Source organism: Eschrichtius robustus, chromosome 9 (assembly GCF_028021215.1).
Source record: "Eschrichtius robustus isolate mEscRob2 chromosome 9, mEscRob2.pri, whole genome shotgun sequence".
Classification (NCBI taxonomy): domain Eukaryota; kingdom Metazoa; phylum Chordata; class Mammalia; order Artiodactyla; family Eschrichtiidae; genus Eschrichtius; species Eschrichtius robustus.
Genome location: NC_090832.1, coordinates 807,356 through 823,526, shown reverse-complemented (window position 1 = coordinate 823,526; position 16,171 = coordinate 807,356). Strand labels below are relative to the sequence as shown.

At 43.3% G+C, this 16,171-nt stretch overlaps 1 long non-coding RNA gene across 1 annotated transcript in view; it reads right to left on the bottom strand.

Annotated features, from left to right (window-relative positions):
- The window catches only part of LOC137769317 (uncharacterized), a 31,680-nt gene that overhangs the window by 5,920 nt on the left and 9,589 nt on the right, over positions 1 to 16,171 (bottom strand). Inside the window, exon 2 of the long non-coding RNA XR_011074942.1 lies at positions 929 to 1,016. This is a non-coding gene — a long non-coding RNA (uncharacterized lncRNA). The remainder of the gene's footprint in view (positions 1 to 928; positions 1,017 to 16,171) is intronic.

Sequence of the window (16,171 nt, the reverse complement as noted above, 5' to 3'; positions counted from 1 at the left end):
CTATACCCTAATTTTAAAAAAAGTAAAAGTATCTGGGTAAAGACAGAAGCAAAATCAGAAATGTTGACCGAAAGTATGACCTTTCTTAAGAAGGAAGGTTTTCTGCTCTGCTAAGCAAGTGGCTATTAACTTCTCTCTTGCTCCTTTCACTCCCCTTACATACCATGTGCTCCTAGTATGCAGATTTGGTGTCTCACATGATTCTTAAATTACCCAATAGGGCCTCTTAAGGAGTGGCTGGTTCCTAACGTTGAGCAGGACAATGCAAGATGACCCTAAACAACCTTTTGTTACTTTTGCTTTTGTTGGTGGTGGTGGTGTTGAGGGGACACTTTCAATAAGTCTGGAGATGCTAATGAAGGCATCATCTTGTCGAGGCCCCCTCAAATGATTTGAGGGAAACAAATGGCTACACTCAATTAAACATTTGTGAAAAACCATAAATTTTTGGATTTAAAATGGGCAGGTAATAGAAAATGTGCTAGAAAAATATCCCTTGGTCAAAAAACCCACAGGATTAATCATGAAAACATACAATAAATGACTATGGTACCTGGATATGACTGCCACCAAGCCTCGGGATGTGGATTACAGAGAAACAGACATGTGATTATGATCCTTGGACCAAACAGAACCACCCAGGTGGAAGAGGAACATACTGCCAGGGGTGATGTAGGAAAATGGGATCATTTCTGAGCCCCCAGAAGCCTGGATGTAGACACACCACTCAGTCGCCCCAGTGCACTGGCTCCAAGCCCTTCCTCCAGATGAAGGGCCACCTTTGCCATCACTGATGGGGTTCAAGAACCAGGGGGACCTCATGCTGGCAAATATTCCCCAAGCTGCAGCTCATCCAGGGTCATGGGGAGGTCATTCGGAATGGTGGGGGGTCAGCCGTGAGTGTAAATGTACAAACTTGTTTTCTGACCTTTTAATCTTAGTCGATTCCAGTGGCGATGGTGCAGCTGGAAACAGTGGGGGCCATGGAGACATGCTACTCTCGGTTCAGCCAGCTTCTGAGATGAACAAGAACAGACTAAGTTGTCAAAGGTTTAGGGTTTGGTTCACAAGCAAGTTACTAGGTTAGGGTAGTGACTGTCAAAATGTGTTCCATGGAGACTAATTCTGGGTGACATTAACACATTACCCGAAAATAATTGGTCCAATGGCCAAATGTGTATGGGAAATGCTGGTTCAACAACAACAACAAAAATGTATTAATTCATTTCCGGGAAGATTTTTCAGAGCTTTACCATGATAATTTCACTAGAAGACCCAGAAGAGGTGAGAGTGTGCAGCCTGGAATGCCTTGTCTCTTGGTGCATCTTCAGGGAATGCACAGAGCCCTGGTTATCTGCACATTTGGTGACTGTCCTTAACCCCCAACTAGTTCATGAGGGCTTCTATGGGACTGGCCCAAAGTCTCTTTCTCTGGTAATTACTCAGTTACTCTTCATCACATGCAGAGGAAAGGAATCATCCACGAGAGGGTTAGCTGTGAGGAGTGCTCACAAGAAATAATCACTTATAATGGGATTCCCTGAGCCATAACCAAAGGTTCCACTTATTTCACTCACTGTCAGACCTGCAATTGCCAAAGACTAGATGATAATCTAGTACTACTTTTATGGTGAGTCCAGCAAAGAACGTTATATTAATACATTGACCTAAATTTAAATGGCAAAGTGTAAAATCCTACCTGCACCAACTCTCCTGTTAAACAGCTGAGCAACTGGCAGCCCCTGTGGGGCAATGTCCTAGAGGTGCATGCAGGACAAGACATAGGACTAACTAATGCTTATCCAGAAAAGCCAGGCATGGAGCCTTTTGGCAAAGGTCAGATGTCAATGTTCTGAAGGACAACAAAGTCAGAGTGGGGCAGAAACACACTGTGTTGTCCATTCAGGGGCCTGATGGAGAGCAGAAGCCATGGTGATGAAGCTAAATGGGCAAGGATCAGATGAACCGATGAGTGAAGTGGGATGAGGGTGCAGAGTGGATTCCAGACATGGAATGCAGGCACCTGCGATGGTTCTTTGCATGGCCCCTCACCAGCTCGCATGGGAGTGCCGTGTGCCTGAGAGGTTCTGACACTGAGCAGATACACTGGCCAAGCTTCCAGAAAGCAATGCTGCAATTATGTTTCCAGAAAAGAGGGGAAAAAACACTGCTAGCTCTGTTCCCAATCATAAGAAACCTTCCTTTTCTTTTAGGGATATTGAATTCTCCAAGTGCGTACTAGGCTGATGTAAATTTTAGCTTTAAAAAAAATACGAATGGTACTGCACAAGATTAAATCATTAATTAAAAGTGGGCCAAATGACATTACCCATTTGAGTTCTATATTTTTAAAGGGCTTTAGCTTTTGATGATATTCAGTGATTTCCAAACCTGACTTGTTTATTTGAATATATAGCATATCATGGTTTACAAAGCACTTTCATATAATGATCCATTCAGAGCTATACAACAACCATGCAAAGAAAGAAAAGAAAGGATTCTGGTGTCATAGAGGAGATCATTAAGCTCAAAGAGTCTAGTTTGCACCACAGTCAATATTAAAACCCAAGACCACTCATTGATCTTTTTTTCTAACCCATAGAGCTCTGCTTAAAGGATACCAAAATAAATAAATCTCCTAAATTTCTAAAATTTGATTTTACTATTCTTTAATTAAATACATATCACTCAGAAATTTTAGATAGTATTGTAACTCAAGCTGTTTATCAGTGGTATATGAGGAAGAGCAGATTCACATATAAGTAAATATAGTCTGTTAATTATTAACAAAGGTGTAAAATACATTCTTGGTGTTAATTTATTTATTTTCTTAGCTTTATCTACAACCTTCTCTTAACCTTAACCTTTCTATATAAATTGAGTGGGTTTTTTCCTCTTTAGTTTTATCTTATGAACTATATCTGGAAAATAAAATATAATTTATGGAATTAGGGTATCAGTACTTGAACTGTCCCATACCACCAGGGCAATTTTCTGCATAAAGTATTTCAGCTCATGTTGTTCATGATAGGAAATGCTCTGAGATTTAATGGCTTTCTAAAAGAAAGTGTTCTATTGCATGCCTAAAATTCATACAATATGGGTTGAAACAGCCAGGAAGTTGTACTGACACTTCATCAGTCCTACTCCCACTGAAACAGCAGAAATAAAAAGCTATAGACCAAACTGACCTAACAGACATAGACAACTTTTCACCCAACAGCAGAAGAATATACATTCTTCTCAAATGCACATGGAACTTTCTCTAGGATAGATCACATGCTAGATCACTAAACAAGTCTTAACAAATCTACAAAGATTAAATCATTCCAAGTATCTTTTTCAAACACAGGAATAAAACTAAAGAAAATGGGAAAACTCACAAATACATGGAAATTAAATAACACATTACTGAAAAACTACTGAATCAAAGAACAAATAAAAAGGAAAATTAGAAAATATCTTGAAACAAACAAAAATAAACACATAACATACCACAACTTATGGGATACAGCAAAAGCAGTACCAAGAGGGAGTGTGTAAGATAGATGACTACATTTAAAAAGAAGAAAGATCTCAAATAAATAACCTCACTTTACATATCAAAGAACTAGAAATAGAAGAACAAAGCCCAAAGCTAGTAGAAGGAAGGAAATACAATGACTACAGCAGAAATAAATAAAATAGAGAGTAGAAAAACGATAGAAGAAATTGATGAAATGAGTTGTCTTTTGAAAAACTAAATAAAATCAGCCAACTCTTAGTGAGGCTAACCAAGGATAAAAGAGAGAAAACTCAAATAATAAAATCCAAAAATGGAAGAGGAGACATTACAACTGATGCCACAGAAATAAAAAAGATCATAAGGGACTATTATGAACAATTATATGCCAATGAATTAGACAAGTTAGAAGAAATAGATAAATTTATATAAACATACAGCCACCAAAGCTGAATCAAAAAGAAACAGAAAGGGACTTCCCTGGTGGTCCAGTGGTAAAGAATCCACCTTCCAATGCAAGGGACGCAGGTTCGATCCCTGGTCGGGGAATTAAGATCCCACATGCTGCGGGGCAATTAAGCCTGCATGCCACAACTACTGAGCTCACATGCCTCAACTAGAGAGCTCGCATGCCACAAACTACAGAGCCCACCCGCTCTGGCGCCCATGCGCCACAACTAGAGAATAGAAAAACTGTGCGCCACAACTAGAGAAGCCCGCACACCACAACAAAGAGCCCATGCGCCACAATGAAAGTTCCCGCATGCCTCAACGAAGATCCCACATGCCACAAATAAGACCCGGTGCAGCCATAAAAATAAATAAATAAATAAATAAATATTTTTTAAAAAAAGAAATAGAAATCCTGAAAAGACTGATAACAAATAAGAAGATTGAATCAGCAATCAAAAACCTCCAAACAAAGAAAAACCCAGAACTAGATGTCTTCACAGATGAACTCTACAAGCCTTTAAAGAAAAATTAATAGCAATCCTTAGACTTTCTCAAAAAACAGAAAGAACACTTACAAACTAATTTTATAAGACCAGCATCACACTGACACCAAAGCCAGACAATGACACCACAAGAAAAGAAAGCTACAGGCCAACATCCATGACGAACATCAATGCAAAAATCCTCAACAAAATGTTAGCAAACCAAATCCAACAGCAGATTAAAAGGATCAAGTGAAATTTATTCCTGGGATGCAAGGATGGTTCAACATCCACAAATCAATAAACATGATACACCACATTAACAGAATAAAAATCACATGATCATCTCAATAGATGTAGAAAAAGCATTTAAAAAAATTCAAAACGCTTTCATGATTAACAACTCTCAACAAATTAAATATAGAAGAAACTTACCTTAACATAATAAAGGACATATGTGAAAATCCCACAGCTAACATCATACTCAATGGTAAAAAAACTGAAAGCTTTTCCTTTAAGATCAAGGCAAGGATGCCCACCTTCACCACTTATATTAAACACAGTACTGGAAGCCCTGGCCAGAGCAATTAGGTAAGAAAAAGAAATAAAAGGCATCCAAATCAGAAAAGAAGAAGTAAAATCATCTGCATTTGTATATGACATCTCTTATATGTAGAAAACTACAAATACTACACACACACACACACAAACTGTTATAACTAATAAATGAATTCTACATAGTTGCAGGATACAAAATTAACGTGCAAAAATCAGTTGCATTTCTATACACCAACAATGAACTAGCTAAAGAGGAAATTAAGAAAACAATTCCATTAATAATAGCTTCAAAAAGAATAAAATACCCGAAATCAACTGAAGCAAGGAGACAAAAGACTTACACGCTGAAAATTATCAAACATTGATGGAAGAAATTAAAGCAGACAAAAATAAATGGAAATACATCCCATTTACATGGATTGGAAGAATTCGTAGTTTTAAATGTCCACACAACCGAAAATGATCTACGAATTCAATGAAATCCCTATCACAATCCCAACGGCATTTTAACAGAAATAGAAAAAATAATCTTATAATTCACTTGGGCGACCATCACTGCCTAACGACTACTAATAAGATCACGTTCAGGAGAATGAATTCTGAACAGGCAGTGCCATTCTAAGTCTCTAGGCTGAAAGAGCCCTTAGAAGATAAATATTTCAAGTTGAGTTTATGTCTCAAGATTATAAAATGCACTCTGGAAATTAAGAAATAATAAAAATAGATACAGAAAAATCTGACTGAAAATCTATGTTCTTAGATATTCAGTATTTCTGATATAAAGGAAAAACTTACAAATTAAACTTTGGTATTTCTTTCTGTGTATATATTATTAAAATAAAAAAGTTTAGAAACTCAGGGAAAGAGAATTTTCTATTCAGGAAAGAGAAAGTAACAGGATGCATTGAGTTGGAAGTAAATAAAGTCCATAGAGCACAAAATAAACAAACCCTGTAGGCAGGAACACACCACTGAGTAACTTGAATTAGTGGTTTGTTGGCACCAATTTTAGAATCTCCTTTTCTCTCTTAGTTTTGTGCCAGAAAGTATAATGTTATAAAAATTAATCAGGCCACTTACGGACATCAGGATGCCCTTTGTCCCGATTATATGTGATCTTCCCTGTTACTTCTAAAACTTCTTTCTCCCAGGGAACCCATGGTCCCCAGGGTGGTGTCCATGCCAGGCACAGGCATCTGCCTGCTGATTTACATCTCAGTGAACCCCTGCTGGCACTGTTAATAAATGTGTGGGAATGTAAATTGATACAGCCGCTATGGAGAACAGAACGGAGGTTCCTTAAAAAAAACTAGAACTACCAAACGACCCAGCAATCCCACTACTGGGCATATACCCTGAGAAAACCGTAATTCAAAAAGAGTCGTGTACCAAAATGTTCACTGCAGCACTATTTACAATAGCCAGAACATGGAAGCAACTTAAGTGTCGACAGATGAATGGATAAGGAAGATGCGGCACATATATACAATGGAATATTACTCAGCCATAAAAAGAAACAAAATTGAGTTATTTGTAGTGAGGTGGATGGACCTAGAGTCTGTAACACAGAGTGAAGTAAGTGAGAAAGAGAAAAACAAGTATCGTATGCTAACACATATATACAGAATCTAAAAAAAAAAAAAAAAAGGTTCTGAAGAACTTAGGGGCAGGACAGGAATAAAGACATTGATGTAGAGAATGGACTTGAGGACACGGGGAGGGGGAAGGGTAAGCTGGGATGAAGTGAGAGAGTGGCATGGACATATATACACTACCAAATGTAAAACAGATTGCTAGTGGGAAGCAGCTGCATAGCACAGGGAGATGAGCTCGGTGCTTTGTGACCACCTAGAGGGGTGGGATAGCGAGGGTGGGAGGAGACACAAGAGGGAGGCGATATGGGGATATATGTATACATATAGCTGATTCACTTCGTTATACAGCAGAAACTAACACAACACTGTAAAGCAATTATACTCCAATAAAGATGTTAAAAAAAACAGAAAAATGTGTGCTTAGGATTCCTCCCTAAGGAATCCACAGCCGATGCCTAATCCACATGTCAACAAAGACTAACCTTGGGTGCCCCTCTTCCACTCCAGTCATTTTGCCATCTAGGGCTCTGTCGATATGTTAAGAGAAATAACTCTCCGTTTATGTTAAGGAGGCTTGGGGACAAGGCATGCTTGGCCCAAGATGCACACACACAAACATTTAGACACAGTGAAAGGATCAACAGGCATCAGTTTTCTCTACTCATGAGAGTTTTTGAGGAAAGGCAGCAGGACAGACCCGCAAAACACTGGACTTGGCCCTGAGAGTGTCACAAAGTGAAGGAACCATAAGTAGTAACAGTTCTTCATAAAGTGCTTTTGGTTTTGCCATTGACCTTCGTGCAGATTTGGAAGCAGCGTAACTAGGTAGTTCTGCATTTACTGCCTAGTCCCTCCTTTAGTAGGAGTAATTACCTACCACCATCTTTGGCTGTTTCCTGTGTTTTAGGTGCTATGCTAGATCATTACCTGTTTATTTTATTTAATCCTTATAATCTACCAGATAAGCCTTATTGTTCCCACTTAGTAAATGAAGAATTCGGGGCTAGTCATAAACTTTGAAACGTTCTTAAGAACGTTTTCAAGGTTGCACATCAGGCAAACAACAGAAGCAGACATTCAACACAAGTCCATCTGGTCCCCAAGTTTAAGTTCGTAAGTGTTACATTCACCCCACAGGGCAGACAATGAGCTGGTGCAAACTGAAAGCACCTCAGCCCGTTCTCTTTCCTAATTGCACCCAGGCCATTGCTTAATTTAGCAAGTAACCCCTTTCACCATTCTTGTTGAAACCTCCCCTTCCTCTCTTCTTTCAAATAATGCAAAACGAGAATCACGTACCTAAGTGTTTGGAGTTGAAGGATCAAGGCACAAAGAGAAATTCTGAGTAAAATTCCTCCCTGGACCACATCCTAGCTCTGCAACCTTGGGTGACTCTCTCTCCCCTTCTCAGGAGACTCTCTCATCTATGCAATGAGCGGAATAGAACCCACCCAGCTCACTTAGGAGGGTGTGTGACAACCAAATGTAAGAGGTCGTCTTTAAATGTTCGGTGACTATAAATGGCAGTTCAGATGCCATGAGGAGCAAAGTCACCCCATCAGTGCAGGACGCTCTCAATTTGGGACGTGCAGTGGGCAGCGGAGCCAGGAGAGGAAACGTCTTCCCAACCTGGGTCAAAGGAGGTACTTCCAGCATACTGGGTCTGCCATGCACACAGAAAAATTTCACTTTCCCAACATCTGGTACCCACACACCCCAACCTAATTATAAATGCAACAAGCACCTGCCTGCAATATCCCTTGACCTAGAATGAAAGGACTAAGAGCCAAAAAGACACAAACTTAATATTTTAAAATACACAGGATGACTATTAAACAGTTACAAAAGCCCATGGAAAGTAAATAAATGGAATTATAAGCCTTGTGCCTTTCATTTCTGATTTCATGAGTTCGAATGTTCTAAGTCCCCCAGAGGACATGCTTACATATGGGCTCCACGTTCAGGCAGGGCCATGTGTGCCTTGAGTCATTGGGAGGAAGGGTGGACAGAGGTCTTAACTCTGGAGGCCCGCAGCCGCCTGCCTTCTGCCCTGTGCGGAGCCAGCACAGCAAAGGTGGGAAGTGCTGCTGGCAGCCTGCCAAGACCCTCCCCACCCCCGGTTCTTCCGGACCACAGAGAGGTCATCAGGTTTATGTCTTCCCTTCTCCCTTCTGCCCACACTGCAGAGGTGGCAGCCTCACGCCCCAGCCTCAGGGGCACACGGTGAGGCTCTGCCAGCCAGAATCTCTCTCCCCTGGAAATCGCTGTTGTGGGCAGGAGCCTGTGGCCCAAGTTCAGCCAATGAGTCATGAGGGAGAAGTCCCGCTGGGGGGCTTCAGGGGAGAAACACAAACAGAAAGAAACACTTTTTTCTCCTCTGCTCAGTATTCTCAGGCCTGTATCTTGTTGTGGCTGCAAGCCCCCATGCTGCGTGCTCTCACACCTTCCTGTTCTCATGCTGGCATGTGATGCCAGAAACTGCAATTTGTGGCCGTGGGAGATGAAGGACACGAAGGCAGGCTGGTAACGGCCGAGCAGGAAGCTGGGAAGACCGCGGGCATTAATCAGGTGGCTGGCAGCTCTGTCAACTCAACTTAAAGCCACTCTATCACTGGGCTTCTGGTCATGTGAAATAGTGACTTTGCTATTTTCTTTAAGTCATTTTCAGTTGGGTTTTCTGTATCCAAAAACATGCTAACTGCTCAGAGTAAAGCCAAGATTATATTTATAGTTGATTATGAACAGATTAGAAAGTATAGAAAATTTCTGCCTCTACAAACATGCATAAGCCAGAAGCCATCCTGGAAATAATCTAAACATAAATTTAATAAGGATAAATATAACAAAAACCTATGTACCCACCATTCCACCCACCTCCACTGAATGTCATTTTATAGTATTGCTTTGGGGTTTTATTATTGAAAAATAAAATATTATAGATATAACTCAAGCCCCAAGTTTCCTCTTCCCTGGAAAAGATTATAAAAATTGTATGAACAAGTATAAATAAATCATTCGATACAGATGTAACTTTGACAAAAGAACAACCTAAATGATTTTTGCATGAGAAATTGTGACTGACATTGTGTTTAGGGAATGATTTCCTTGTTTCCTCCGTTGCTAACTCTAATAAAATCACACTGACTCTAAGCTCTGCTTCCAAAGAGCTAATACACTCCTTTGCCACCATCTGTAAAATATCTAGAATGCTTGAGGAAAATAAAAGTACATATATGGCATTTTTCTTGTCTTGATGCCATGGATTAATAGGATTAAACCTTGTGTTGTTTTAGCAAAGAACAGGCCTGGGGTCCAGGCTGTTGGAAGAAAATATGGCATATTATCACACGTAAAAGTACCTATAAATACTTTACAAGAGAAAAAAAAAACTGTTTAGCTGTTTAGAAAATACAAAATAATTTAAAACTGAACAAATCAACCGAACTGCTAACATCAGACATAATTAGTGGGTACCGAGAAACACTTATTGGAAACCATTTTATCCTCAGACGTACACAGGAACGTGATAACAAGAAATCAGGGAAGAAAACCATGGATGTGCTCAACTTTCAAGTCTTATGGGAATAACACCTAGAAATGTTCACCGAACTGACCCTTGGTTTCCAAAGTTTATGCAAATATTTGAATTCCACTATCCCCCCACAATCAGTAGTTAGAAACAAATGTGCAAGTACATTCCACCACTTCACAAGCATACTTGCAATCTGTAAATCTTGGAAGTCCAGGAAACAAACCAGCTGTAAAAGTACAGGACAAATTAGAACCAACCAAGTCGGTGCCCCTGAGGACTGTTTCGTACGACAAGCCACGTAATTCATGGCCCACAGAGGAATCCCTTCTAGCAATATGGTTTTGCTCTAAAGATCCCTAACAGGGATTTGAGTGCGGTCCCAAAGGCTGCAGCTTTCCGAGGCATGACTGAGCGCTACTGTCACACGTGAGTCACGGCCGGACTCTCCTCCTGACCATCCGTCCCCACACAGGGGAGGTGGGAAGGCCCGGCTGGGGTCCGTGAGCCAGGAACCATTTGTGCTCAGGTTATGGGATTTAGAGATTGTGGGCTTGCTTTCCCAGGAAAGTGAGGGATCATTCCCAATTCTTCCATCTGGTGTGGAACCCCCACCATAAATATTTCATCCTCTCCAGCACTGCACGTGGATTGCACTCTGCTTTCATCAACAGCAGCTCGTCCGAGGACACCTGGGAGTGGCTGAGTCAGCCGTCCCACCTGCAGGAGGACAGAGGACAACCTCAGCCAGCTTGGTTGGTCGTCTTATTGTTCAACAGTTTTTGAAGATTCAGTGTGAAATACAATAAACTAGGAAATTGGGCAAGAAAGAGCAACCACGGGAGGGAAAAGGAAGAGAGGAGGGGAGTTCTTACTGCTCAGCTTCTAAGGGAAAGGAAGATTGCTCTTAACGCACTGTTCCAAATCATCCACGTGTTCCTCTCAGGAAAACCGATTCGTGAACTACCTCAGCAGAAGTCACCACAACTTTTATAGTACCTATGACTTTTGTTTCATTTCAGGATGAACCCAGCAAACTCTTATCCTCTGGACTCTACCAGGCAAGAGTCCCCTTTTCACCATCTGAGGTCCCCACTCAGTGTACACCGCGGCCTATGGCCAATTCTGAGTCCTCAGTATGTGCATGCTTAACCTCTTCTTCATGGGGGTCCCTCCAATGACTAGTACACAGGGCCCTAGTACACAGGGCCCCCCTGTGCTTCTCTCCCTCACAATTACCCTCTGTGTCCTGCGACAGGAGACTTCTCCAGAAACACCCATCACTCACAGCTGATGCTCAACAACAATGAAAAACGCTTCTTCCAGCTTTTGTTCTTAGAAGTCCTCCCTGGTCTGTGAGCTCCTGGACATCAGCAATGTTTGAAGGTCTTTTGGAGGCTTCGGTGCCCCAGCAACTCCAATAGTTTGCAAATATCTGTTATTTATAACCCAAGTGTTTGGAAGACACACAATGCGGTGAGTGCAGGCGGGTGTCCACTCACTGAATGATCAATCACACAAACGGTCCTCTGTATCTTCCCCGGAACCAAAGAAGTGAGGGGGCATCAAGAGAATTAATATTTTTCCTAAATGATAATACTGTCAAAGCCTGAGTTAAAATTAACTCATTAGGAACTGCCTAAACCTTCAATGCTTTGCTTAGTGTTTCTCCAATCAGAGTACACAGTCATATTATTGATGTATAAGAATCCATTCTTCTTCAAGAGGTTGAAATATTAATTATGTTTACAGTTCTTGCTCTGGTTGAGAAGATATATTTGGGTCAAAACTGACAGCACTCCCTGAGACTCAGTGGTCACTAATTAACACAGTAGACAGATGAACAGTAAAGAATCTAACTTTGTCCCCAAAGAGGTCTGGTCTTGGTCCTCAGCTCCTGGGAGGGATCTGTGTTTGTCTGGAGCCTTGGGCCGGTCGGGCAGCAACAATGTGATGTAGGGTGTGGGCCCTGGAGCCTTCAGGGGCAGGGAACTTACGGACAGATAAGCCACGAGGGCAGTTACTCATGCCTACGTAATAGAGCCCCAGTAACAATTCCGCACACCGAGGCTGGGGTGACTTCTGGTTGACTGGCCATCACACACATGCCGGCAGAGTCCTGACTCCACAGGGAGAGGGCCATCAGAGGCCCCACTTGTGGTGCATCTCCCGGACCCTGTGCTACACACATCTACCCTTGACTGACTTTAGTCTGTGCCTTTTCCTTGAATTAAACCACAACCGTGAGTATACAATTCTCAGTGAGTCCTTCTGGGACTCACTGCCAAACGTGATGGAGGTTTGCAGGCCCCTGAAGCTGCAGAAGTGAGGGGACTGTGCCCTCTGACCTCCTGGTTGTCTAAGCCCTTAGCATCAGGGTAAGGTTTTGGAAAACTAAGTCAAATTGCATCACTTCTCTGCTCTAAACCCTCAAGGGTCTCCCATGTCACCCAATGTCCTCTCAGAGGCCTCATCATAAGTCTGTGCCACTCCCTTGCCGACAGGTCTTCTCTGAGGCCATCACCACCCCTCCCCCCTCTCCGCTCCAGCCCCGGGGCCTTCCGGCTGCTCACTGACCACACTGAGCGAGGTCCTGCCTCAGGACCTCTGCACCCAATTCCTCTGCTCTCCCCCCAGACACCCAACGGCCCACCCTCAGCTCTTCAGATGCCCCTGTCTGTGAAGCCTGCTAGTAACCCTGAGCAGACCCCTTCTCCTGTCTTTTCTCCGAAGACTCCTGACTTCACATTTACTTGTCTTGTTTAATGTTCTCTCTCCATGAGTTCTGTTCACTGTTGTACTCGCAGCACTTAGAACAGAGCACACAGGAAGCGCTCAGGAAATACTTGCGGATGGTGAGCCAATGAATGAATGGTGCCTGCCCCTCCCCCCTCGCAAAGCACTGACAGGGAGAGAGATCACACCTGAAGACAGGTCGTTGCCTTTGATCCCCCTGAAACCAGGCAGGTCAGCAGACATGAACACACTCAGCTGGGAGGCAAGAACAAGGCACAATGAGAGTGACAGGTTCTAGACCCCAGGGCTTGGGAGGGAGACAGCATTTGACGTGATATGGATGGGCTCAAAGTTCTCATAAACTCCGAGAGCCTGCCTTATGAAACTTGGGAAAGGAAAATCGGGTGAATACCTGGAACTGAAAGTTATTGTGGGAAACGTAACTCAGGGTCAACAAGGGAGAAGAGCAGAACTGACGGAAGTCAGGGGATGCACAGGGATGCGACCGTGGGAACCTGCTTCTACAGACAGACAGGCTTCACCCAAAGCAAAGCAAAAGGGCCTCTGAGCTCAACAGGTGATAAACTAGATGTTCTGCTGGATGGACCTAGAGTCTGTCATAGAGATTGAAGTAAGTCAGAAAGAGAAAAACAAATACCGTATGCTAACACATATATATGTATATATGGAATCTAAAAAAAAAAAAAGTTCTGAAGAACTTAGGGGCAGGACAGGAATAAAGACACTGATGTAGAGAATGGACTTGAGGACATGGGGAGCGGGAAGGATACGCTGGGATGAAGTGAGAAAGTGGCATTGACACATATACACTACCAAATGTAAAACAGCTAGCTAGTGGGAAGCAGCCGCATAGCACAGGGAGATCAGCTCGGTGCTTTGTGACCACCTAGAGGGGTGGGATAGGGAGGGTGGGAGGGAGGGAGATGCAAGAGGGAAAAGATATGGGGACATATGTATATGTATAGCTGATTCACTTTGTTATAAAGCAGAAACTAACACACCATTGTAAAGCAATTATACTCCAATAAAGTTTTTTTTTTTTAACAAATTGTCAAGACTTTACTGAGAATTGCTTTATCAGCAACTAGGCACAGTGATAAATCATCATTACCCATCACTAATACTGCTCAAGAACACTAGTAAGCTTCCTGAGAACTCTGTGAAATGTTTGCTCTATAATTAACCCTCATTAAAAGGTTGCAGGGTTGTTTTTTTTTCCTCAGAACGATCAGCGATGACACAAAAGCAGCTGAGAACAGCTGTGATACAGGTGTTTTATGTTCAGTTTCTTGGGTGTAGTTCATCACTCATGAAGTGATTCAACAATTTTTTTCACTCTATTCATTCTATTGCAAAAAATGGAGAAATAGGCTTAAAATGATCATTTCTAAGTTATTAGAGGAAATATCAAAGGAACAGACAAGTTTTTGTCACTAGTATAATAAAATGTATATTTTAGTGTTTTAAAACAAATAAAGTTTTACATTAAAATTTTAAACACTCCATTATGTCACACCAAAAGGGACAAGAGATGCCTTGACAGGGCTCCTACTGGTCAACTTGGGATCTGAACATCAAAACAAAGATACAAGAAAGGAGAAGATGGCAGAAGAGTAAGACGCAGAGGTCACCTTCCTCCCCACAGCTACATCAGAAATACATCTACACGTGTAACTGCTCCTATAGAACACCCACTTAACGCTGGCAGAAGACGTCAGACCTCGCAAAAGGCAAGAAACTCCCCACGTACCTGGGTAGGGCAAAAGAAAAAAGAAATAACAGAGACAAAAGAATAGGGATGGGACCTGCACCAGTGGGAGGGAGCCGTGAAGGAGGAAAGGTGTCCACACCCTAGGAGCCCCTTCACGGGCGGAGACTGCGGGTGGCAGAGGGGGGGAGCTTTGGAGCCACGGAGGAGAGCGCAGCCACAGGGGTGCGGAGGGCAAAGCGGAGAGATTCCCGCACGGAGGCTCGGCGCCGAGCAGCACTCACCAGCCCGAGAGGCGTGTCTGCTCCCCCGCCGGGGCGGGCGGGGCTGGGCGCTGAGGCTCGGGCTTCCGTCGGATCGCAGGGAGAGGACTGGGGTTGGCGGCGTGAACACAGCCTGAAGGGGCTAGTGCGCCACAGCTAGCCGGGAGGGAGTCCGGGAAAAGTCTGGAGCTGCCGAAGAGGCAAGAGACTCTTTCCTGCCTCTTTGTTTCCTGGTGCGCGAGGAGAGGGGATTCAGAGCGCCGCCTAAACGAGCTCCAGAGACGGGCGCGAGCCGCGGCGATCAGCGCGGACCCCAGAGATGGGCATGAGACGCTAAGGCTGCTGCTGCCGCCACCAAGAAGCCTGTGTGCGAGCACAGGTCACTCTCCACACCGCCCCTCCCGGGAGCCTGTGCAGCCCGCCACGGCCAGGCTCCCGTGATCCGGGGACAACTTCCCCGGGAGAACGCACGGCGCGCCTCGGGCTGGTGCAACGTCACGACGCCTCTGACGCCGCAGGCTCGCCCCGCCTCCTCCGTACGCCTCCCTCCCCCCGGCCTGAGTGAGCCAGAGCCCCCCGAAGCAGCTGCTCCTTTAACCCCGTCCTGTCTGGGCGGGGAACAGACGCCCTCAGGCGACCTACACGCAGAGGCGGGTCCAAATCCAAAGCTGAACCCCGGGAGCTGTGCGAACAAGGAAGAGAAAGGGAAATCTCTCCCAGCAGCCTCAGGAGCAGCGGATTAAAGCTCCACAAACAACCTGATGTACCTGCATCTGTGGAATACCTGAATAGACAACGAATCATCCCAAATTGAGGAGGTGGACTTTGGGAGCAAGATATATTATTTTTTCCCCTTTTCCTCTTTTTGTGAGTGTGTATGTGTATGCTTCTGTGTGAGATTTTGTCTGTATAGCTTTGCTTTCACCAGCTGTCTTAGGGTTCTGTCCGTCCTTTTTTTTTTTTTTTTTTTAACTTGGAAAAATTTTTTCTTTTTTTCTTAATAATTATTTTTTATTTTAATAACTTTATTTTATTTGATCTTACTTTATTTTATTTTATCCTCTTTCTTTCTTTCATTCTATTTTTTCTCCCTTTTATTCTGAGACGTGTGGGTGAAAGGCTCTTGGTGCTCCAGCCAGGCGTCAGGGCTGTGCCTCTGAGGTGGGAGAGCCAACTTCAGGACACTGGTCCACAAGAGACCTCCCAGCTCCACGTAATACCAAACGACGAAAATCTCCCAGAGATCTCCATCTCAACACCAAGACCCAGCTTCACTCAACGACCAGCAAGTTACAGTGCTGGACACCCTATGCCAAACAACTAG